Here is a 25,139-nt window from a genome sequence, read left to right as displayed (position 1 = left end):
GTCGCCAGAACAAGCAAGTTCACTTAGTCGCTGTCCCAGAGTTGTCTCCCAGCAGTGCCGCGCGCGCTGGATAGGTATAAGTGAGCACCAGGGTTGGGGCGGCGAAGGCAGATCCGGCGATAACCCTTTTATTCCGCCAGCCAGACTCTCCTACTCGCTCGAGCAAAAACGACGCCGCGATTGCATTTAATGGAATTGAAAGTCTGTCAAAGCCGCGCAAATGCACTTGAGAGTATATAGGGGAGCTGCGTTTTCCGACTTGAATAATTATGTGCATTAGAAAGAAACTAATTTAAATTTAAAGGTTCACCTATGATTACATTTTATGCAGTTATCAACATTACACTGAATCCCGTCAACGATTTTATCATTAATTATAAATAAGATAAAGTAAGAAACAAGTTATTTTCAAGCGATTGAAAATTTCTTCAAGCCAACACGACGTTAGTTGTTATTGCAACTTAATGCCTAGGTAAATATTTTTACCAAGTGAAATCATTTAAATAATAGCAAGGTATATAAAAAGGTTTTCTGAATAAATAAAAAAATTAAATCAGAATTAAATAAACAAATTTTTTATTAAAAAAGGAAATAAAAAATAGTAATAGTTATTTTCGTTAAATATATTTTAAAATTAATCAAAATAATATACAGCTTAAAATTATTTTAATTTTGTAGTTGTAACTAGAGCTTTAAATTTATTTGATTTTTAACCTATTACATTATTTTGAAACCATTTTGGAGAAAAATATATGGAATTGTTTGAAATAACGGCACCACCATTAGCAGAAAACGTGCAACATAAAATTCATAGATCGTTTTTAATTTAAAACATGATTTTCAAATGCAAAGGAAATTTAGCTGCCATGCACACAAAACACCCGAAAAAAGATAAAATCCAGCAACAAACATTTTACCAAATGAGCGGCCTAGCCGCGATGCTTTATCTATTTCAAAAATTCGTTTCGCTGTGAGTCTGACAGACGCAATTTCTCATGTTTTAATTCTTTATACGGCGAGAGAGGAGCGAAGATCCGATATACACGAGGTCAGTGTTTAGCATCCTCTCTTTTCTCAAAATACAAGGCGCCGTTTGCTCGGTTGGATACACACGCTGCGCTTTATTTCGTAAAAACGAGAGGCACAAGCTGCGCGTTTCCCCCGATGCTTTAATTCATCTCTCTTTCCCAGATCATTCCTGGTATTCATCATGTGGCCCAACGAGACACAATCTTCCATCTGTCCCTGCTTCTGATCTCTGTTATTTAGCCAAAACACCCACTTAAGTCCAGACATGTGAGATGAAATGGGTTTAAAATAGGTTGTTCAGAAAAAAGAAAATCATCCGTTACGAATCTGGGAAACTGAATAAAATATAAATTATGCAGAAGAAGTGAAAATTCTTCATCAAGAGCTAGGAAAATGATTTAATTTATAAATGCCTGAAAGTAAAATTATTTAGCTTATTTTACCTGTAAATTCCACTTCACTGATTAACAATAAAAATAAATTTTGTTGAAAAAAAAAATGACAAAATATAATTGAAGAAAATATTAGTAGCTTTATTTGATGTATTAGGCCCATTAGAAACAAAATAAATTCATTTCCCAGGTGCATATTTATACTTGCAAAATCCAATTAATTAAGTCGCGTGGCGTCGAGAGCCGCATGTCAGTCATTAAGGGGTTGATGGCTGTCAATTAGGCCGGGGATCGAGCGACACGCCAATCATATAATACAGCTAATGAATTCACAATACTATAAATATCGGTGCAAATGCCACGGTCGTCACTTTAATTACTCTCACCGTGTCGCAATTGAAGAGTACTTGGGGCTGAAACAATGCAGTCTAATATAAAACGGATAATTCGAAGAGAGGCCGGCTGAGTGAGATGCCTTGAGGCAATCAAAGGGCCATTTGGGTTGACGCTTGATGGCCTTGCGTGTTCCACATGCACGCGGTCACATCAAATAATAATGGATAATGTGCTCCTGACCCCGCCCCCTTAATGTCCCCAACAAAAGGCAGAGAAAGCTTGAGAGAGAGACCTAGGGTCGCCAGCCTGCGTCAAAATAATATCCGACGGACGTGTGTGTGTCCCCCCGTTGAATAATTGATTTTCCTTTCTTTCGCCACTTCTGTTTGCCTGCTTTTGGACCAACTTGAAATAGAGATGAAGAGGCCGGCCTATTGATGAAGTTTTAATGATTTTTGTATGGCGGACGACGCGGAAATTGAGCTGTTGAAAAAAAGAAAAACATTCTGACGACGCTGGTTATTAATGATGTGCGCTCTTGCACCCCATTGGCCGGCATTCGAATCATTAATTTTGTGGAGAGTTAATGATGGATTCAAAAGCAAAGTAAAATGGTGAATTTGTCAGAGTAGAATGCTAGAATGAAAAATTTACATTTTCTATTTTTCAATTCTATTGTTTCATCACATAACAATATAAAGTATCATAAACTCTATTTTATTTTTACTATTTTTTTTTTTATTAATTTTTTCCTTAATTATTCACTTTAAAAGCTGAAAATTAGAAGAAGTTATGGGGCAAAGTTGCCTAGAATGTTTAATCCAAAATAAACTTCTTTTTGCAACTAAAATTATTTTAAAATTATTATTTGATTTTGAAATATATCCTTATAAGAAACGTTTTTATTTTAGCCTTATTTATAATTTTTAACCTATTTACTGACTTCTTCATGTTTGAAGCGCATGGCGAGACTTTAGTGAACTTCCCCAATGTCCTAAATCAAACCAAGGTGTGCATGCGTTTAGAGTTAATGATACAAAGAGGACAAACGAGCGAATGCACAAATGCACACAGTCTCAGAATTCTATTCGTTACTTTCCTATGGCAAGCGCCAAGTTTTATATTAGTCGCGCAAGAGAACTAGAGTGTGTGTTAATCTCCGAATAAATCCCCGAGTACACGCATGCAAGTCACAACGCGTATTAATAAAGCACTTCTTGCGGTACAATTTGAAAATAAATTGTTGATCAAATTAATTGCACCGGCGGCGGTGGCGGTGGCACTGCGCGCGAATTAATAATTTTGAAATGAGCCAAGCGAGCGCCAGCGAGAGATAGAGTTGGCACCGCATTATAAATGGGCTGCCTCTTCATGTGTCACCAAAATAAGATGGAAACGCGGCTGCTCGGCGGCTGCCAGAAAGGCCGACATCTCGCAGGGCAGGTGCTACACAAAATATCAACGCACATTTATACATATAAGAAGCGCAGGGCAGCCGATGTCTGCGGCGCGAAAACGCCAACCGGCGAGACCGCCCACAAAAATATATCTGCCGTCATCTTTCTGGCCGAATAAAAGTGCTACACATCCGTTTAATGAGGTGAGAATGGACGAATAAAGAGATACGGGCCGTCTCAAATTACCTGGAAGATATCAACTTCAAAGGAGAAAAAAATTATGGACAGGCAAAATCTGATGATAATGTTGGAAGGACTTTTATGTTCAAAGTATTAATAATTTTCATTATTTATTTATTTATTAAATCCATTTGGTTACAAATTTAATACATACATTAATTATATAATTAAAATAAAATTTTATATTTATATAAATTTTTAAATAATTGTTACCAAAATTCTTTTACTTTTAAGTGTTTAATTAAAATTTTTATTTATTTGTTCTGTGTAAATAAAAATCAAGCGTTCAGACAGTTTTAAGCAGAATTGGGCTATAAATATATTGATTTATTTACAATCATTGGACAAAAATTAAAAATATAAAAATTTTTCACAAACAATATTGGCAGTATTTTTCAATTTTCAGGCGAAAAGTCATTCCTTCGCATGGTGGGAATATTTGCAAAATATATTATTGATAATTTAAACATTAAAAAGGCCGTGGACGCTATAAAATTTGTTATAATTAACCCTTTTTGACCAAGGAAAAGTAGCAAACATGAATGAATGTATATTGAAAGTTCACATACTCTAAGTGAAATTCATGAAAATTGAAACTGGGCAAACCTCTCGCTGCAATGAACATTTTTCATTTTTTTCTTACAATTAGCAAATAAGTTTGCCCTGTTTAAATTTTTCATTTATTTGCATTTTAAATATTTCATTGAACGGAAATTTCCAATTTCCTACTGTTTTGCTTGATTTCCATTTCAGTAAAACATTTCAGTTCCGAACTGAAATGTTTTACTGAAATGGATTGACTGTTCAACTTGAGAGAAAAAGTTGCAAAATTTTTTTCCTTGAAGAATTCAGAACACCCAAAAGGGGCCTTGCTGGCATTTATTTCAGGTTGTAACATTTTCGATTTGTTTTTTTCGGTGCTGCGTTAAAGCAGGCGCGGCTGTGCGGGCGTGTGTGTTTTTTCCCGAGATGGAAAGAAAGAACGAACGAAGGCAAGTCTCCTCGGAGCGTGCACCCCTCGGTGTTTTTCCATCCGAATCCATCGAGGCTGTGTGCTGGTGGTATGGTACACACTCGCTCTCGCTAGCTCGCTTGTCTTGCTGCAAGACTCGCAGGATAATCCATCACGGCTTCAAACTCGGCCCAGCCCTCTTCTCAACCTACACACAGCTAACGTCGCCTGCCACTCTCATTTTTCTCCGAGGCTCGCTTCATCATTTCACGTCAACCCTCCTCCACCCACTTCCCTAGCTCGCTCGCTTGCTCTGCGCCTTATATTTATACAACCCCTCCCTGTCACGTGACGCGCAACCCCCACAATAATAATCTTCTTCTTTTAGACCTGCACTGTGCTCATTGTCAGTACAAACAATATTATAAAAAAACATTAAAAAAGCTTTCTATTTTAACAAAATATAAAAATAAGTCGCTATATTTATTTTGTTTTTAAAGTTTTGTTTCATTTTTATTAATACATTTAAAATTTTTATATGTATATATTTTTATATATTTAAATTTTTATATGATAAAAAACTAATTTTTTTTAATATCAGATCTGTAGTTGAAGCTTACGAGTAACTAAGATATTTAAATTATATATATAAATTTTGTTCTTTGTGATTATGTGGAACAAAACCATAATATTAGTTTAATAACACGGCTTCTTGACAATGTGTAAATTTTAAATGAGTTAAAATAATGTCTTAAAAATTTAATTGCATACATACACGACAAAACTTTTTTTTTTGTAATTGGCACTGCAAGAGAGGAGATCATTGAAAGACGGTCTTGTCCTCGTTTAAATTTTTTATTATCTCTAGCCCGATTTCATCACTTTGAAAATCTTGTTTGATGCTTTTAAGTCCCTGAAGAAAATTTGTGTTCCATTTAATTTTATTTTTTTATATACCCGAAGAAAATCTTTGGTGTGATGATTTTGTGTGATGTGAAGAAGAGGCGATTAGTGAGGTGAGCAACCTGGTGAGCAGCCGTGCAGACATATTGCCTACCTTCAGGCGTTTTCCTTCCCTCTTCAACAAAGGTGTTCTCGGCTCTCTCCGCGTCGGCAGCAGATTTTCAATTAAAATAATGCATTCGAAAAGGGTGCGACAGTTTTGGCTGTTATCTCTTCGTGTGATAAATTACAGAAACCTTCATTCTCTTGGAGTGCATTTGCATTTATAATTTTCGTTGCATCTTGAAATCTGTCCCCCAACTCATTTGCATGGAGAAAATGGCCTTTCCGTTCAATAGCGACGCAATTTCGCGACGAGTGCGTGTAATTAAAAGAGTGACAGATAATAATTCGTCTAATTATTTTCGCAGCTCGTCTCTCAGGAATAAGTTTTCTCTTTCTATATACGGCGCTCGCTGCACCCCCGCGCGAATTCTCGTGTCGGTGTTTTTGCGGCCGGAGAAGCGTGGCAAAGTTTTGCCAAAGTTGTTATCGAGATTGCTAATGCAATGTAGTAAATGCGTGTAAGTGCTGAGAGAGCAAGCGGCAACTTCTTGCCAGGCAAGCAGCCAGCCCGCCAACAAGTCTCTCGCTTGCAGGCATGGCACCCTCGAGTGCAATTTCCACACACAAAACTCTTAACATCACTTTAGCAACAACCGCACTCGGCACGGGAGCTGAACCACCCAAATCAGATATACACGTTTTGAGAGGTGCTGAAAACCAAAACTATAATATTATACTCCATTTGATTTTGTCTATACTAAAAATTTTTATAATACATTATTTTTAAAATTTTAACAATATTTAAAAAAAAGAGAGAGTTACATATGTTATTATTAAATATTATACTGTGTTTTAAATTTTTTGTATATTTATCAATTAAATTTAATATGTTTAATTAATTTTATAAACGTTTTTTTTTAATTGCATAAAACTATACAAATCTGATTTTTTCATTGTCTATTTAAAGTTTTTTTTTTAATAATTTAAATAGCGGTATCCTTTAGTGATATGTACTAGATCTGTAAAGTAAATTTTTCCGTTCCTTACATTAAATCAAGCAAGGTTTTGTAGATTGAAAAATAATTTTTTGAAATTTATGCTGAACCAGAGATGAATTTCTCAAATAGTTTAAACTAAAGTATCAGCAGTATAAAAATATAATAATATTTTTTTTCTATTACTCTCAAAATTAATTTTTAAAGTTTGATAGATTCATTACTACCAGCCAAGGTACAAACAAGACATTATGATTGTTTATGCAAATCGGTGCAAAATATAAATGTCAAGCAGTGCCGTGCTCGGTGTTTGTTGACGAATAGAGTAACGATTATAAATTATCCAAACACATTCCGTATAAGATTAGAGCAGGAAATATTCGGGGAGGAAGTAATTTCGGTCTGCAGCATTCCATCAATGTCTGGCCGCGCCGCGCACCCCTAGCCAGGCAGGCAGGCTATTTTTTAGTCACATGATGATAATATTGGAGGGTGAATATTATGAATACTCACATATACTACAACCTATGCCGAGCGACGAGCTCCGTCCTCTCCGCTAGGCTGCGGCAGCACACGTCTGAAAAATGTTTTAATATCAAGAACAGCATTAATCGGTGTCAAAGTGGAGCCGGAATAAAAAATATCCGTCTTCGTGTGTCACAGCCAGCGCACAACCAAGAGAATGTTCTTTTATTTTTATTTTCGTTCATTTTTCCTGAGCCAAATTAAAATATGCACGTTGAATAATGTTGGCTTCTGAAAAAAATCGTTTTGAATTTTTTTACTCTCAATTTGCTTAAAAATGAATTCTGATGATTCTCAAATTAAGTCATTCAGATTCAACAAGATTATAAAAACATTTTCAGTTTTTTAACAATTTTTAAAGACTTATTTATAGACTTTGTAAAAATGACTCGCTAAAAACTTTTTGTTTTTTGCTTTAACTTTACATGATGGGAATTTTACAACCAATATTTAAGCCTTATAGGTAGCCTATTTTCAAAGTATGGAAAAGAGATCTTTTCAATAGTCTTAATGAGATAGGCCGTGATATAAATTATCAATTAAAGCTCCTTGATGAAGATTTAACACACCCTCCGCACGTTATTATTTAGCTGTCCAAGAGATTGCAAAAAAAGAGAGGCTTTTTTTCCATCTTTCACCAAAGTCATCAATCGGACGCATTTTTATTTATTAAGGTATTTATGCAAATTGGTTCTCGCACTTGTTTTTTCTCCGCACATCAGGGCCGCCCTTGAAGCATAAATTATCGGCACAAGAGTCTCCCGCTGAGATATTCGTCCATTTCCCGCTGACTCTGTGGCGCAAAACATACGATCGTGTTTACATTTATAAAATACAAAACTGGCTTCACATGGAGACGCTCATTTGCATCGGGATTGTGTTGCTCCAGTTTGAATTGACCGCGTGTGTGTGCATCTGCATGTGGCACAAAGGGATAATGTGGCCTCAAGACGTGTTTGCTAATGCTGCCTATGAATAGAGAAATGAACTGGAAACGAGCGAGACAGATTTTTTCCGAGAATATTTTTTATGAAGCTTTCAGTTTGTATTATTAGTGCTTAATACGAAGAGGCAAAAGGATTAACTTTTTTGTTAGTTCTGAACTAACAGTCTCGGTTGTCGTAAACTATTTTGGAAATTTATATTTATATAATTATACAGTTTGTTACATTATTAGCCTGAGAGCTTTTTAAGGGACAGTAATGTTTATTTATTTATTAAAAAGCCATTTTAATTTTATTTTACTTCCTTCAAACTCTTGTTTGTCAACAATTATTTTTTGTCTTGTAATATTCAGTAATATTAATTTATTGAAAATATTCGATCTCTCTTTTTAAAGAACTATTTTAAGACCAAAAAACTAAAAGAATTGTCATTTGAAACCCTTTGTTCATTTTCTTGTTCTTTTTTTGAAAGTTCTAAGGCATTTTCCTCGAATTCAATTCTGAAGACTCGGCTAGTAAATCATCACAAAAGACCATTCAAACCTATTTTAAGACTTCTTTGAACATCCATGCGAGTAGTATGCGGTCACGCTGGTTGCCTACAGAGAACGGCGCTCACTCTCTGCGCTCGGCGGCGCCCAATGAGGCCACGAATCGCACGCGCTTTTGGCTCTTTTGTGTTCGGGCGGAATAAATTAGAGAGTAATTAAAGTGATAAATTAAAATCGGGCCGGTCTGTTTTGACGGAGATTGTGTTCGTTTTCTTTCGTTTTTTCCTCGTCGCAGCCGCACGTCGGAGGCAGGCACACTAGAGAGAGCTGAGCGAGAAAGAGAGGAGCGCAAAAGGGACTCCCTGGTGGACCGGGTGATAGATTACGCGATCACCTTTTGCTATGCTCAGATGAACGCCATCCGTCATCCTGCCTTGAGGACGCACACACGTCTCCCGCTTTTGTTCCTCCTTTTTCTGCTGTGACATCTAATTAAAAAGATTGCCGGCCCAATTTAAATTCCTGCACCGGCCCGAAAAAAACTTCTGCTTTTTCCTGCAACCCTCAAACATATATGAAAGACTCACATTTTTTTACACGCCTCCTCCCGCACCCGCCTAATAATTTATTGCTGCGATGATCAACGTGGGATGTTTCTCTATCTCGGCTGAGTAACTGAATAAGTGAGTGAAAGAGGCGAAGCTTTTTCCGGCACGTTCTCCGACACACTGAAACATATGCAAACAATTTTAGAGGGATTCTAATGAAGTGACCCATGGGTTAATCGAGTATAATTTGTTATTTTCCACTACCATCATGCCGTCCTTATGAATTCGAATAAGAAAAATGACTCACCGATCAGAAGAAGAGTAGTCAATTAAAATTAATCAAAATTGCATAAATGTTGAACATCAGGCTTTCCTAACTGAATTTTATAAGGCAAATCGTATCATTTAGCATATCTTAAATTGTTCTAAAAAAAAAACTCTTGCAACTCGCCATATGACTCAATTTAATAATTTTTGTATATACTTATATTTTGATAATTCAAGCAAATAATCTAGCGCAATAATTATACACAATACATGAATTGTTAAAATGAAGAATAAGATGAATAAAAATTTTATTTGATTGACAATAACTTCAATTGATTTCACTTTTTATTTTTATTTTTGTACCTTGACCATGAACCGAAATATAAACAGAATTTGTCAACTTATATTTACATTATGTCAAATATAGAAACTTGAAATTGACCGTTCTTCTTTATGCATAATTAATTATAAAATGCACAATCTAACGCTCATATTTTCCACGTCGCAACCAACTGTCGCTGTTGTTATTCAGTGAATTAACTGTAAAATACGCATGGTCTCAGAAAGTGCCATGTGAATATGAATTTAATCCTCTCTCTCTCTCTCTCTGCGAGCGACTCTGATTAATAATCACGTTGGAATATATCTCTGATGCTTTTAATTCTAGAAATTGAAACGCGCGGACTGTTCTTCTCGTTGTCGTTTTCTCAAAGGAAAACAAGACTGCTCCAGGGAAGCTGACTTGCTGCGAGTATACAAAGCAGCATTCATTTGTGTGCTGTTTATTCCGGCACAAATGTATATAATGTGCGCGCGAGCTGCGCTGCAAACAGTTGGTACCGAGTAATCCATCTTATTTATAAAATGATGTGGATAAATTGCCTCGCGCTGCCGAGTGACAGGCTGAGAGATGCTGGTTGGTCCCGAGTCTTCTCCATCTGTCAAGTGTCACCCATTCACGGCACCAATCAATGAGTCCAAAGAGTTTTCTGCATTGTTACAAGATCCCCCAGCAACTGCTCTCTCACGAAAACCGAAACGCTGGACCACCTGAAATTGTATCCGAGAAAAATAGAATGCCCGCGTCTGTTGCGTGCTCGCAGCTTATCCGCCACACAATGACTTTCAGATCATACACCTATAAAGCAAAGTAAGATAAATTACAGAGAGAGACCAGCCAGCAGCAGCAGCGCGCCGCCTGCTTTTTTGTGTATTCCGTGTGCGCGTCATATAGGTGACCTCTCATCTTTATACCGCGGCAACAGCCACCGTCGAAGAGACAAGCCGGGAAATTTATCAAAATTCTCGGAATCAAAAGATCTGAAAAATAGAGAGGACCTTTTCACGGGCTCATCGATTGGGGATGCCAGTGAAGTCTGATACGGTCCATTACAAAATCATTTCTCATTTTGTAAATTGATCTACTTCAGAAAGAAATATTATTGCATTTTTTATCATTTCACTGGTTTATATTAAAAAAAATATGCTTTTTTAATATTTTTATCCTTCAATAATGCTAAAAAACCTTAACAAACAAAGTTTATTAACTAAATTATTAGAAAATTTTGATTATTTGTACCGATTCATTCTATATTTCATTTAAATATAGCCTTCAAAATAATAATCAATATTTAAAAATTCATAAAAATCTCAATTTAGTGAAAATAGATCTGTGATTTTGTGTTTAAACATGCATTGATGTGGAGATTATTGCAAACGCAAATATTTTATTAACAAAGGCTGGTATAGTACTTAAATAAATTTTTATTTGTATAATAACTTATTTCACAATATGAATAAATCATCAATGCACGTCCTTAACAAGAATTTTGAAATATTAAAAATGAGACTTGTCCTGCAAAATTAAAAAGCTATAATTTCATTTTCACTCAGTGATGTGGGAATTCACATCAGTATGAACCACCAAGACTTTTTTAAGAAACAAATAATCGCGTTGCAGGTCCTGGGGTTAAAGAGTATTCGATTGACACTGAATTTAAATATTTTTATCATCCATCACTCGCGCCAACTTCAAGGCAAAAGGTCATTCAAGCATCATATCTTCCATTACGCACCTAAAATTTATCTAGAAATATAAAATAATAAATATGCATAATGTATAAAAGATGCTGTGGATCCCACCAACAAAGCGATAATCTCTCGGGAAAAGTTTATCTCTTCCTCTGTTTTTCTCCGATTAGAGCTCATTAGCGAGTGTGTTGGTGGCGCGTAATTAATTAGCTGAGCTTTCGTTTCAACCTCTTCACACACCAAGAAGAATATAAGCCGCGTATTGTGCACGTTGGACAAACAAAGTGCATCCAGCTGCAATTGCGGCGTGAAACTGACTGTAAAGAGGTCATAGTTGATAAACGCGAGATAACTCACACTATATAAAAGTGATGCAACTCACAAGTGCAAGTTCAAGGAGCAAATAAAGCTGTTGGCATATGATGGCAAACGATTTTTTGTAACGTAATCAAGATTGAAATTGAATTTAATTTATAATTTCAGCTATTAAAAAAGAAGAATTAAATTTACTAAATAAACTCTTTTAAATCTTTTAACATTATGTGCAGTGGCTTTTCAAAATTACATTTTTAGAATAGAGGAATTTAAATATTTAATAAAATGAACGGAATTTACTACTAAAAACTTTGATATAATTTTAATTAAAATATGCTAAAAATGTGCTCAATGTAGCCTAAATTTTTATCATTTTAAGGTACATAGTGAGCTGTGAGATATCATCTCTGATTTGTTAAGTAATATTGAAATGAATTATATAACAAAGTAAAAATATGCGTCAATAGGAGAACAAATGTGTAATCGTGCAATGCTTGCCCCCTTTCACTGTGCCCCTCGCTCAGACCTTTATGTGCTCAAATCACGTAATTCTAAGATCATCGCATCTCAAGCTTTTCCCTGATGATTTCTACCTGGTCAGAATGTAATTTCCAAATGACCAGCAACACACTCGACCACTACCGCTAATCCACCAATCAAAATGGGATAAAGCAACATTGTTGCTTTTGAGCGATCGTATCTTTTTCTTTTCGATTTCGATTCAACAGATAAACAACCTTTCTCACGAACAGAAAAGAATTCTCTCAAATTTTCCTCGACGCATGCAGCAGACATTTTGTATCAGAATTCCTCTCTACCGACCAAAATCGTTTATAAAAATAATAGAAACAAACAACTGCGCTAATTGAGAGGAATTTTCCATCAGGTAACTAAAACGAAAAGCGTGTTTTTCACTAACTCATCAAGATCCGTCGTGCTGGGTCCACTGCTGATGAGAGCCTGAATAATTAGACACAAGTGCAAGCGGAACTGCAAGGAGATACATGAATTAAATTTTTGTCGAATTCCACGCTCGTCCAGGCGTGATGAATTGAGAGAGAGCTCACTCAGCATGGCCGCACGAAAATATAATTAAGTTATTAAAACGGCATCAACAATGGCACCACGAACTAAATTTCCGGCTTCAAAATGTCACGATATATTATTCAGGCTGCTGCGAAATAAAGTAAGAAAGAAATTTTCTGATAAAATAACACACGACTGGCCGGGAATAATACCAACTCTAGTCGGCGTGTTTAATGATAATTACAAAATAAGTGGCCGGTCTAATCTGCGATCCTCCATCTCTGCTCTCATGACACTTTTCTCGCCGCGCCGCTTATCAAAAAGGGACCGACGTGCATGGGAAATTTGATTAATGACCCGAGCAGAACTGGCCGGACAGCCCGCCATGTCATTCCGTTTTGTCGCCCATCACAAAAATGAAGCTATCACGAGACTGGCATCATAAACGAGCGGCAGCAGGGCCGGCCTGTTTTGGCATCGACGGTTCATATCAACGTTGTCCTATGCAAGAGAACAGTCACGACTCGATTTGATTTATTTTTGATCGGTCGAATAGGAATTGAAATGGCTTTGAACTGTGGAGTACAAAGGCATATGAGGGAAATTTGAAAATTTCAAATTATATTCTCGAAGGGGAATCAAATTTTTAAAAGCTTCCATAATTATAGTAAATATAATATAAAAGCAAAATCCCTTTTAAAAAATTACTAAAATAACTGTGATTACTAAAAAAGTAGAATAACAATTTATTTGTGTATATTTATAGTCAAATTTACTCATTATTTATAGTTGCAAAGTGTTTTTATTAATTGTTTATATTTATATATTTGTTTATTTATTTTGCGTTTAAATTAAATTTTATCTTATTTAAAACAAAACACATTTTTTATCTTATTATTAGTGTGTTTAAATATTTTAATGATTTTATATCTACATACTACAAATTTTTTTATATATTTAATTTACATCTTTAAATCATTAAGTTTATTAATATGGAAATATAATGTACAATAAGTATTACATTTGAACATATGAAATAAGTGGGATAGATGTATTAATATTCAGTTAATCAAAATTATATAAATTAATGAAATTAAATTTTGCAAGCTTAAATACTTATAGAGGTGTGATCCTTGCACTCTTGGACCACTTAATGTTATAAATTCAGAGCATCAAATTAAATATAATTCAATATAGTTGATAACTTCGAAACTTAATTGTAAAGAATCAAAGCTCGACTACGACTCCTGCGTAAAAAATGCACGCTCCCTCTGTGCGAAAAACGCGAAAGCATATCCGTCAATTTTGAAAAATAGTGCACTCATCAAACGATGTTGATAAATTCTTCGCCGTTCCGAGAAATACATTATTTGAAAGCAGATCTGTCAAACAAAAAAACATTTTCCTCGCTCACTCCCCGACATTTGGAAATGGAAAAATAATGCGTCTGAGTGAATTTGTACCAAGAAAAATGGCCCGGCGCTATCAATCAGCGATAAAAAAAGGCAGAAGCTGCGTCGTCGTCTTCGTCGTCATCATCCGAATGTTTTTTGTCTGCTCACGGTACACAAAGTCATCTTTCATCGCGTCTGAATGGCCCCATTATTATTAAGGGCGCCCGCCCTTTTTAGCTCGCAACAAAGTGCTTCCGTAATCGGTCTTGATTTCTTCTTGTATGTCCGTCACTTTATTTCCCTCCGTCTCCACGTGCGTGTATACCATGTCACCGAAAACCTTTTAGTCTCGAAAAATTGGGAGTCATTTTGAAAGAGGCGAGATCCATTTGCAGATGTGGCGCAGGCCGACACTCAAATAAGTGAGTGAATTTATTTTATTCACTGTTCTTCTATGTTGATTTCAAGTATTAAAAAATGAATCACATAATTTTATATTATATAAAAAGACTTCTCATTGTTAGTACTTTATTTTTGAAACTATTATGCTTAAAAATTTATATTATGTATTAGCAAAAATTTGCGAAAAATTATACATAAAAAAAAAAATGAAAATGATTTTTCTTTGGCGGTATCTGACGATGAACACTATATAAGGCTAAAAAAAAATTAGTATTTACTCTGCGTCAATGCATGTTAATTTTATAAAGTTTGATTATGTTCCAATGCTTATTGCCGTCTGTATCAGGTCTCAAGGTCTATATATTTCATGTATCTGTTTACCTTTGAGCATATGAACGCACAAAGGGTTATTGCACCTGCAAAAGCCCTTCTATTTTAAAGTCACACAAAGCTCAAGGTCCTTCTCCTCTATAACAATATCAGACGCAGCAATAAGGCACACACATTTTTAGCACCCAAACAAAACGTTTCTTTTTTTAGATTTATTTGATTTCTACACCGAGCGGGTCTCATACCTTGGGGCTGCATTTAGTTGCATTCAAGGGAACAAAAGAGCCACCCACAACGCGGCGTTCCTTTGTCTTTTTAGAAATGTTTTGCTCTGAGAAGAAGCGGAAAAATAGGACGGTGACAAAGAATGAATACCATTGACGCAAAGCAAAAAGGTGAACAAGGAATTAAAGCGTGAAGAAAAATCCTCTTTTCTCTTTGTGACCCAACGCCTGTGGCAAAAGGTGTAAATTCCTGACTGCCGATGCTGTTTCTAAAAATAGAAGAGACGACTCTCGGGGTCAGTCACTTTTGCATCTTTTGTATGTAATTTTGTTGGTCTAAAAAAAGAAGTATCTTACAGTTAAGAACCAAACACTTCTGTTATTTGTAAAAAATAAAAAATAAATCATTTAACATCATTATCTGTTTTTTATCAAATAAATAAATTAGGACTGATTTTTTTTACTTAACTTTTTAGTAGTGAAAAGTATCTTTCAATTTTTAGTCATAATTAGTTTTGATTTGTGATGGAATGAATAACCTGATTTTTTGTACTTATGAAATTATATTTTTAATTTGCTATGAACTTTAAGCCCATATTGTACAATCCAAATCTGATCCGAATAGTTCTGAATTTTCACAAAATAATTTTATTTGCATAAGAAATTATTTGCAGAGATGGAAAGAGTTGAAAATAACTTACTTGTTTGTTCATCTTTTTTACTCGATGAAACAATCAAATTTCCAAATAGGAAAACATTTTGTGCTTAATTTGATATCATGCAGTTTTTGGCCCATTTTTCCGTTAAAGATCTCTAGTAAATTATATTCTCGTGCGTCAGAGAGTAAAAATGGTGGGAACAAAAATGAGTGATTACCAAATTTGTGAATGAATGAAAATTTTCCCACCGCCGGCAGTGCTGGTAAAAGTAATTACCACCCGAGGATGCATAGGGGGTCCAGCAATAGCTAGTCTGTCGCGGCGTGACGCTGCGCGGACGAGTTTGATGATTCGGTGCTGCGCGGATATTTGAAGTGGTGATGGTTCCATTGTTGCACTCTCTGCGAGGAATCATAATCAGTCTTGCTTGTGCCTCTGACAAAAACCATTTGTCTTTGGCAGTGCCATCAATAATAGTGACACGAAGCACACAGCACACCTGTCAGACGTGCTGGATGATGAGAAAGATGATGTCGACCGGGGGTGCTACGCCTGCTGCATGGCGCGCTAGCTCGCTCTCGCCCGTCGAGTAATCGAAAATTCCTCTCTCACACGAAGCGTCGAACAAGCAAAACGCCGAAAACGCGGCGTCCAAACCAAACCTTGTCCTCCGCATTTGCATAATTGGCATGTGGAGATTTTCAAACGGGATTCTGAAAAAAAAAGAAAATACGATTTTCGGCTATTGAATTTATATTGCATAGTATAAGAAAATTTCATTTGATTTAATTCCTTTGTAATAATAGCAAAAAATGGTAGTTTCACAGAAAAAGATGTTTCAATTTCCGTCAGAAACAGAAATTTTTTATCATCGTCATCAATTAGATTGGATAATAAAATTATTTTAGTCGAATAACGCGGTTTTTAATTGAAAATAGGTCAAATATTATTTAATTGTGTGCAGCTAAAATTTAAAGATGATATTTTTACTCTACTTTCATCATTGATTTTTAGTTATTCATTAGCTGAGCAATAAGCTTCTAGAAATTGCTATAAATTGTGTCAATAATCTAGTTATTTATTTTCATGAACTCGAAGTCCAAAATTTTTAAATTATCAGTCATCTGAGACTTGGAGGATAATCAATAAAGAAAAAAAAATTGAAAAAAAAAATGTTGATTCAGGAAAAAAAGTGAATTTTCAACATCCAGTTTTGTTAACAATAATGCCCGGTGATGCATTAATATAAAGACAATTTGCATAACTAAATTGCTTTATATCTCTCTGATTTCAATTTTTTTTTTTTCACTTTTGGAAGTACTTTTTTTATGATTTACAAGAAATTATAAGCCGTCATTTCTTTATTTAATATATTTTAATTTTTTAATGAAAAACCTTTAGATGATAATTTACTGCTAAAACCTACCTATGCGCATATATGTATATTTTATTGCCCAGCAGCTAACCTCCGTGGGCGAGGGACAAGAGAGCAAATGCACCAACTTTGACAGTTGGAAATGCACTTGCTGCGTGTGTGTCGCCGCATGAAAAATCACTTCACTCAGAGTGAATCCCCGCGTCTTGCACAAATCACACAGCAGCCGCAAATAATGAGCGACGACTCTCGGCCCCTCTGCTCCTTTCTGAACGCGTACAGCAGCCTGTGTGCTAAACTCCATTAAGGCGCCAGCACGGATTTCGCTTCGCTTTGCGCCGTTTCCTTCCTTTCTGTCCGTCGAGAGCGAACCCAGCATCAGAGTTTTTGCGTCAGAGGATCATCACTCAGCGCGGCCATAAATAAAACACAAATCCGCGTGCGACCACCCCGCAGGGAAAATCAAAATTTGATATCGCGATTGAGTGACGGATACAAATATTTGGCCAGAATTGGAATTCTGAGAGCGAAGACTGACAGGCCCGGACTGGAATAGCATTGCCTGCTGCTATTTTGACGTGCAGCCCTTAACAGATTTCTCGACGCGGACGGATATTAAAAATCTCGAGAAAGGGGCTCGAAATTTCTCCGTGAGCCCCTGGTGACTGCTGAACGCGTTGAGATTTTGCAGAAATAGAGAAATCAGTTTTCTGCCAGCAGTCCGGACTTGGCAGCAGAGGAAATAATGTGTTTTATTCTCGCGAGAGAGATTTATGATTGACGGCCTCAGTGCAGCCACTGTGCAAAGTTACATTTATTTTTTTATTTAACAATAAAATTTTTTAAGTAATAACAATATGCTAAGAAAAAGTTCATAATTATTTTATATTTTACAAAAAAATTAATAAAATAAGATTTCCTGAAATTTAAAAATTTTATTTTCTTTAATTTACTGGATAATTGGTGACATTTTATTTTTAAAAAATTTGATTTAATTTTATAACAACAATAAACTTTAGTCAGTTTAGTCTTTTTAATCTTTCATATGCGCAATTGAAGAATATCATCTCTAATTATTAGAAAATAATGGTAGTTGTCGCATGTCTTTGGTGATGATTCATATAAGTTATAAATAAATTAATACAAAATAAATTAATAATAATATTGGAAAATGTTTGGCCAAAATGATCAAGCTTAAATATGACCATTTTAAATTAACAATGTGTATTTTGCATGTTAAGGAAATTATAAATTAATTTTAATTTTTAAAAAGCTTCTTGATGAATTCTAAAGTTTTATTTAGATTCTTATTTTAAATTTCCCAGCAGTTCTTTAAGTGCCTCGTTTTGATGCTGCATTGAATGGCCAAGATCAACTGCGTTTTAATGCCACAAAAGCTTGGCCGACTGTACGGTTAGGTGTATTTTATTGAACGTTTTTTATTCGAGCAGAGTTTGTGTTGATGCGTTCGTTCTCTTTTAGGTTTCATTAAAGTGTATTTATTCTCTTCAGGGCTTTGTGTTCGAGCTGTGTGCCGTTGGATGGAAGAAAGAAAAGACGGGCGTGGAGAGAGAGAGAGCAAGAAAAGCGGCGCGCAGAAAAGTAATCTTCCTCCTCTTCTTTGGATGCGCGCGAGATGAGGTTTTTTGCGCTTTCTCCGTCTCTTCAATGTTGCACGGGATATAATCTATCATTTCTTTTTTCCCGGCCGTGTGCGGCTGCCGCTGATATTCTTCTCTCTTCTTCTTCTGCTACTTCCAAACTTCAATCATCCTCGTGTAATTACCCCTTAAATCCATTTGGTGCGCCCGCAAAACTTTTTGCCACCGCTTTTTCCATTCGCGCATCAGCCGCTCTTTCCCGCACCGAAAAATGCACTCCTGTGTGCTTCATCACACCGTGGGGCCTTTCCTTGTTATTTACCATCGCAAACAAGCGGGATATAATTTAATAATATTGCCTCCTTGTTAGAGCAGGTTGAATGGCCATTCCACTTTATATTGGCCAATATCGGCAGAGATGTTTTGTTACACTTTATTATTACTATCATGGTGTGGCTGTGCCATTATATAGAATTTGCTTTGTGAAGCTGCATGTCCTTATAAGTGCGATCAGAGCAAATTGAATAACGAGAGTAAATTGATGTTGTATTATCACATTCAATTAATCATACGATTTATTTTCATGAATTTTGAGATTAAAAAAATTTTATCTCTTGCGCGGTTACAAAAAAAAAGCTTATTTCAAAGATAATATTGTTTTTTTCTTTTTAATATGTGTTCTCCGTTCTCCTATAGATAGACGCGCATAATAGTCATGACATTATATGTTGGAAAGAATTTTGAAATAAATTTAAAGCCCTCCTTCCTAAAGAAAACAAATAATTAGAAAATATAATTGAGTGGTGCCTCTGATTTGAAGGGTCTAATTTTAAAAATAACAATATTATAGCGTATTAAATTGAAAGACTGTGTATACAGAGCTTTAAGGTTATGCAAAACTCTTCATACCAACAAGGCAACAAATAGGCATTTTGGTATAAATTTCAATGGAACAATAATAATGAAATAATCTATGTAAAAAGCGCAAGAGCTTACTTCGAATGTAAGTTAAATTTTTATAATACTTTTTATTGGCGGTCTCCTAATTTTTAAATTTTTGTCTATTTTTCAGCTTCTCCCAAAATATAGCCTAACAGAGATTAAAATTATACAAACTCTTATGATGATGGTTTTTGTGAATAGGGGTGAAGTGTAAATTTGCGAGCCCTCGGCGCAAAAGAACAACTCCGAGAAAAAAAGGGTGCATTGCTTCTTCACCACGCGTGTCTGCAAAAATAAAATGTTCGTTAATGGACAACATGTTTGCAGCATTGTCTCTCGTTGGTCGTGTGTTAAGCTCTGCATTGTGCTGCAGATCATCCGCCGCCGAGTACAAAAATATAAAATATGGAATTAGCCTGATGAGAATTAACGAGCGGCCATCAAGAATGTGGCGCACTTTGTTTTGCAAGTCGCACCTTTGTCAGCGCAAACCATGTTTGCCCATTACCCGTGATGACTATAGAAATGAGACAAAATGTCGCGGCCATAAATTTGCATTTTTCCGTCATGTGCCGTCGATGTTTGCTGCCTCGCCAGCCAGCCACTGCCATACACACATTCATATTTTTATTTGCCAGTGTGCGGCTTAATGACCGCGCCATTTGTTGCACCCTTCGCCGAAAATTATAGCGCGCCGCGAATAAATTCACATATATATATATATATTTTATGATTAAAAAACGTGCACGCGGCCCGGCTGAAAATTTGTTTAATTCGCGCGAGGGATGATGAATTGATTTTCGTGCCGCTCACCGGACTTTTTTCACCAACTTCCGAAGCCATTTTTCATGATTCTTTGTCACCGCGGCGCGTTTGCACAAAATATCATTCGAGGCCGCCGCGAGCATTGTGAAAATTCCACCGATTTTTGCCTGTAGCTTCACATCCGTATACGAGGAAATTCCTGTTAGCTGACATACACAATTGCTGAATCATGACCAAATAAAAAAATTTTAAATGAAGGTCATCTCAGTTTTCAATGTTTTAGAATGGAAGCATAACAATTGCATACTTTAAACAGGTCTCTGAGATTAAGGATGTTAGCGAATTAATTTATTGGTCAATGTTTGAAGTCTTTTTAATTTTTATTGATTGATCAATTAAGAGTAGTGATATAGTATTTTAGAAGAAATGCCGAAAATTCGGAGAGATATATTATGTGCAGTCCAATTTCCCATTTTTCTGGTTTAAATTGTTATACATTTCAAATTTTTTTTAAAGGTTTTTTGAGCGGACAGCATTTTGGCATCGATAGAAATAAAATTAATTAATTAGTCTCCTAAATGAATTATAATTTATGGCCATATTTGCTCCGAATTTAAGGGGCTATTAGATGTACAGCCATGACCCACACCATCAGCTCGATCCCCGCCTTTGGCGCAGTTGGAAACTCCCAGCTTGCGTGAGTTCCCGCTTGCGGGAAAAATTATTTTCCACAATCAATTCTAAATTATTTATCTGATCCTCTTGGAAAAACTATTTTTTTTTTTAATCATCAAAGCCTCAAATCTCACAGGCCACAAAGATTTTTTTTTTCGAATTTAATTTTTATAATCAAACATTGTAATGTTTTCCCAAAGAATTTTTTGTTTGTTTGAAAATGTTTACAATCGTTTTTGGGGAGGACGCGCAATTACAGCAAATTGACTTGTGATTCCCCGCGGTCGGAAGAGCAATAACTGCACACAGTGGAAATTTAGTACGTGTGAAAATGTCCATTTACAGCTGCTTTACGGCGATATGATTACCATCTATTAAGTCAAAAGGCGGCCCTACAGCGGCGCGCGGTGTAGCCGAGTAGCAGCAGTTTAGAAAAAGAAGCAGGAGCAATAATCATAAATTTCCCGGCCGCTCTCCGCCACCTCTTTTTATTGAATAATAACATCAATGTATCAAACGTTGCACACACATAAATATAATGGCGCGCAGAGAGTGTGTGTAAACATAACCACTACAAACCATTTACATTGAGCAGCAACTTAAAAAGCCATAATATACAGCGGCGCAGTCATAAAAATGTCATCTCCTTAACTATTTTATTTTTTCTCCGCTTGCTTTGCCGCGAGCAAGAGAGTAGCACAAATAGCCCAACAAAGTCACTTCTTCCCCTGCGCTCCCCTGGCAGATAAAATGGCTCTCGGCTGGCAATAATAAACACACACACTCTCTTATGTTGGTTGGGCCCATTACCCGCCAGCACTAAATAACCCCATAAAAATCCCTGACCAGCCCCACGCTTTATTGCCTCGGCGCAGGCCTAGATTTTTTAATGACGACCCGCCTTTATATGCAAATTACACGCATCGCTCTTCTGCGTTATTATGACGGTGAGCGATTTAGAGGCGAATGATTGAATCGAAAATTAATTTGCTGTACTATATAACAGTCATGCGAACAGCGCGAGTTCAAAATGTTAATAAAAAAATATTAGATTTTGGAAAGATGTGAAGATGAAAACGAGAAAAAAATATTTTTAGTATGAATAGTTAAGAAAGTTTTAGTTTCATTACAAGGTATTTTTTTCTTGCTAGTTTAGTTGCAAAAGAACAACAAATAAGGTATCCACTTGATTTGTCTTGCGAGCAAAAAGTGCATTGTTATGCAACCTGCACATCATACGTACCCACAAAATTGCATAATGCATTTTACTCCAGCATTGGTTTTTTCCTTTGACGACGTCAAGCAATTTTTAATTAACATAATACTTGAACTAATAATATTTTAAAATGTTTCTATTTCAACAATTACGGAATTTAGTAAAAATTAATATCAAATATATTTCTCTTCAATTTTTCAATGTTGGAATGTATTTAGGGGCTACACATTTTCTGTCTTAATTTTTTGAAATGAGCTGATTTTGATTAGTTCTCAGTTTTTATTAAGAGCGAGTGTTTCATTTTTATCGGGTAATCATGGTGCGTGTGTATGCGCAAAGCCATTAAAAGGTGCAGATGATGCCATTACAGATTAGAATCTAACACCTTTGCTCTCTGTAATTTCGCCCGCCTCGGATCAACGGCGGCAAAACAAACATCTGCCCTGGAAGTAAGGATAATTAATGGCTGTGCATTAAGTGCGTGTAATTTTATATCCTGCGAAAGGAAGAACGGATTAGGTAAAATACTCTCCCCGGCACATTTCCAGCATTTCGTTTATTTTTACTTAATAAAGTCATTTATTGACTCATTAAGATGGCTAGATTATATTTTATTGCTCCACCAACCTCGTTTTTATTTCTCGATATATTTTTCTTCAAATAATTCAGAATTGAAATAAAACTAGTAAATTATTTTAAAAGGTTTTACTTGTATAGAATTTAAGTAAAACGTTTTATTTATAAAGTAAAGAATTCTTTTTGTTTTAATCACAAACGAGACAGTATTTAAAATTAGATTTAGGGGAGATTTATCTATTTTTTTCGGCAGTGGCCCGTGCAGGGGTGGCTCAATCAAGACAGGGGTGGCTGGAAGATGGCGCTGGCCGCGATTGATGAGGTGTCTCGCGCGGTGTGCTGCCTCCCTGCCCCCGAGGAACCCCCGCGGCCGCCCCGGAGACCGCTCCGGCTGCGGCCGGGGGCTGCGCTCGCGTTCGCCTCGGGGGTCTGTCAGGCAGGGCCATTCGTCATGTTTTTGTCAGCCCAGCAGGGTGGTGTGCGAGCAGCCAGAGCGCGACCATTTTTCTTCTATAGAGATTGTCACAAACTTCCTCTTTTTGTAATAAAAATCATTTTTGATATGCCGGCGGCCGGGGAGCTCACAGGATTTATATAAACGTGTACTGTATGCATTTCTTGCTTATAATCGAAAATGTCTGTGAATTTTGTTAAAAGAAAATGCATGTTTACAGTTATCAAAAAATAATATAATTATGCAATTATATATGTAATTCATATAATAAATTAATTATTTTAAATTTAGCAATATGAATTGATCTTTACAACTACTGTGAAGTATAGAATTAAAAGTATTTCTAGGATTTATCTGGTTGATCAAAGATTTATATTCATATCAAATATTTACAAAATTTAGTTTAAAAGGTATTTATAAGTTACACTCTAAAATTATAATATGAAAAATATGAAAATAATATAATATAATTAAATATATTTTTATTGAAAATAGCATAACACGAAAAATGATTTTATACATAAAAATAATGTTCTTATTTGTAAAAAGATTGCTAGAAATTGTTTAATGATTAATTCTTTGATTTTACTGTAGCAAAAAGCATAATTAATTGTCTTTTTGCCGCCCGCGCAATTAATTAATCATCACGCGCAGCGCAGGCAGATGACAATGATGGTGGCTGATGGAAACACGGCACAAGTTCGGCGGCGTGGCATTGTGTTGAGCCGCACAGCAGAGAGAAAGATTAATGCCCGCGCGCCGGCCGAGAAATGGCGTCAAACGCATTATATTATTATTTTGTTATTTGAGCGATGACGCATTTGTTTTGCACGCACTCGCACAAAAGACAGAGTCTGCCGCTTTCGCGTAATCAATCTCTCGCACCCCCGCGCCAACAAAGACCCTTTGTTCGCCCCTCGCGCAGGCAGGGTTTTCGTTCCTGGCGAGAGAGCGAGCGAGCGAGCGTTGAATGCAAATATTATTGCTGGCCAGGAATGCCATTCAACCCCGATACATTCCGCTCTTAGGCAAACCCGCCGACGCACCGCGGACGTGCGGGTTGCAGCCTCGAAAAGGCGAAAACGAATCTCCCGCCCTAGCTATGTTGCGGGGCCAGATTGTCAAATTTCAGATATGCCAACTATTCGCGCTGATTTATCGTGCGCTGAGAGAGACCGGAAAGTTCCGGCCAGGATTTTTTACCTGCCGGTCAAATTTCCATCGGACAATGTGCAAAGCTTGTATAAGGGTGGAGGGCAAAGAGGGTCTAAAAGGGGAATGCTCTCCATCATAGACTTGATATTTATTATTAAAATAAACTTGTTTAAATTCTAATTAAAAGAGGAATGAAGAAATGATGATTTATCATTTTATAAATCTGGCATGGAGATAAATGTCTCAACTTTTATTTTTATTTAAAGTTTCTTTTGATTTAAAAATATATTATGAAAATTGTAAAAATTAAAGAAAATTTAATAATTAAAAAAAAAAATCTTTATAACATCTCTTTAAAGCAATTTAAAAGGGAATCTCACAAGAATTGGCCGATTATAGATTTTATTTTACTTACATCTTTAGATGAAGTTCACAAGATGTCTTGATATTTAATTTAACACAAACTTAGTCACTTTCATTTATAATTGAACATTAACAAATATTTTTTTCCATTGAATTGTAAAATTACATTATATAAATAAAATTAAAAATTCAAATCGTGAGCTCCTACAAAGTTAGGAAATCTGTTTTGGCACCAGACAGTCGATTCCCTCTCGTGAAGAGCGTGCCTGTGTCATTGACCCATCTGGCAGCAATCAATAAAATTATAAATTGCGATCGCGACGGGCATTGACGAGTGGGAGGAGGCCGTCGGAGAATTCATTCCTCTCTTAACAAACACATTATATAAAAAGTGGAGGAGGACGGGATATAAAAAGTACATAAATAAATATGGCGGGCCGATGACGTCGGTGTATATACATAATTTATGCAGATGGTACATAATACACAGTATATAGGTTCAGAGTTTGTAT

At 35.9% G+C, this 25,139-nt stretch overlaps 1 long non-coding RNA gene across 2 annotated transcripts; it reads right to left on the bottom strand.

Annotated features, from left to right (window-relative positions):
• Positions 1–6,326: 6,326 nt before the first annotated feature.
• On the bottom strand, positions 6,327–24,894 carry LOC132205052 (uncharacterized). Of its 2 annotated transcripts, XR_009442656.1 has the most exons (5): positions 24,680–24,894; positions 19,598–19,708; positions 8,897–9,037; positions 6,863–6,926; positions 6,327–6,807 (listed from the first exon to the last, which is right to left on the bottom strand). It is a non-coding gene; the product is annotated as an uncharacterized LOC132205052 (long non-coding RNA). The 2 variants fall into 2 exon arrangements; XR_009442657.1 differs by lacking the exons at positions 19,598–19,708; positions 24,680–24,894 and adding an exon at positions 12,741–12,807.
• Between the last annotated feature and the right edge of the window lie 245 nt (positions 24,895–25,139).

The sequence above is a fragment of the Neocloeon triangulifer genome, unplaced genomic scaffold (genome assembly GCF_031216515.1).
Source record: "Neocloeon triangulifer isolate White Clay Creek 2 clone unplaced genomic scaffold, ASM3121651v1 ptg000002l, whole genome shotgun sequence".
Classification (NCBI taxonomy): Eukaryota; Metazoa; Arthropoda; class Insecta; order Ephemeroptera; family Baetidae; genus Neocloeon; species Neocloeon triangulifer.
Note: the sequence above shows the minus strand (reverse complement) of the source record. Positions and strands in the feature narration are given on the sequence as shown.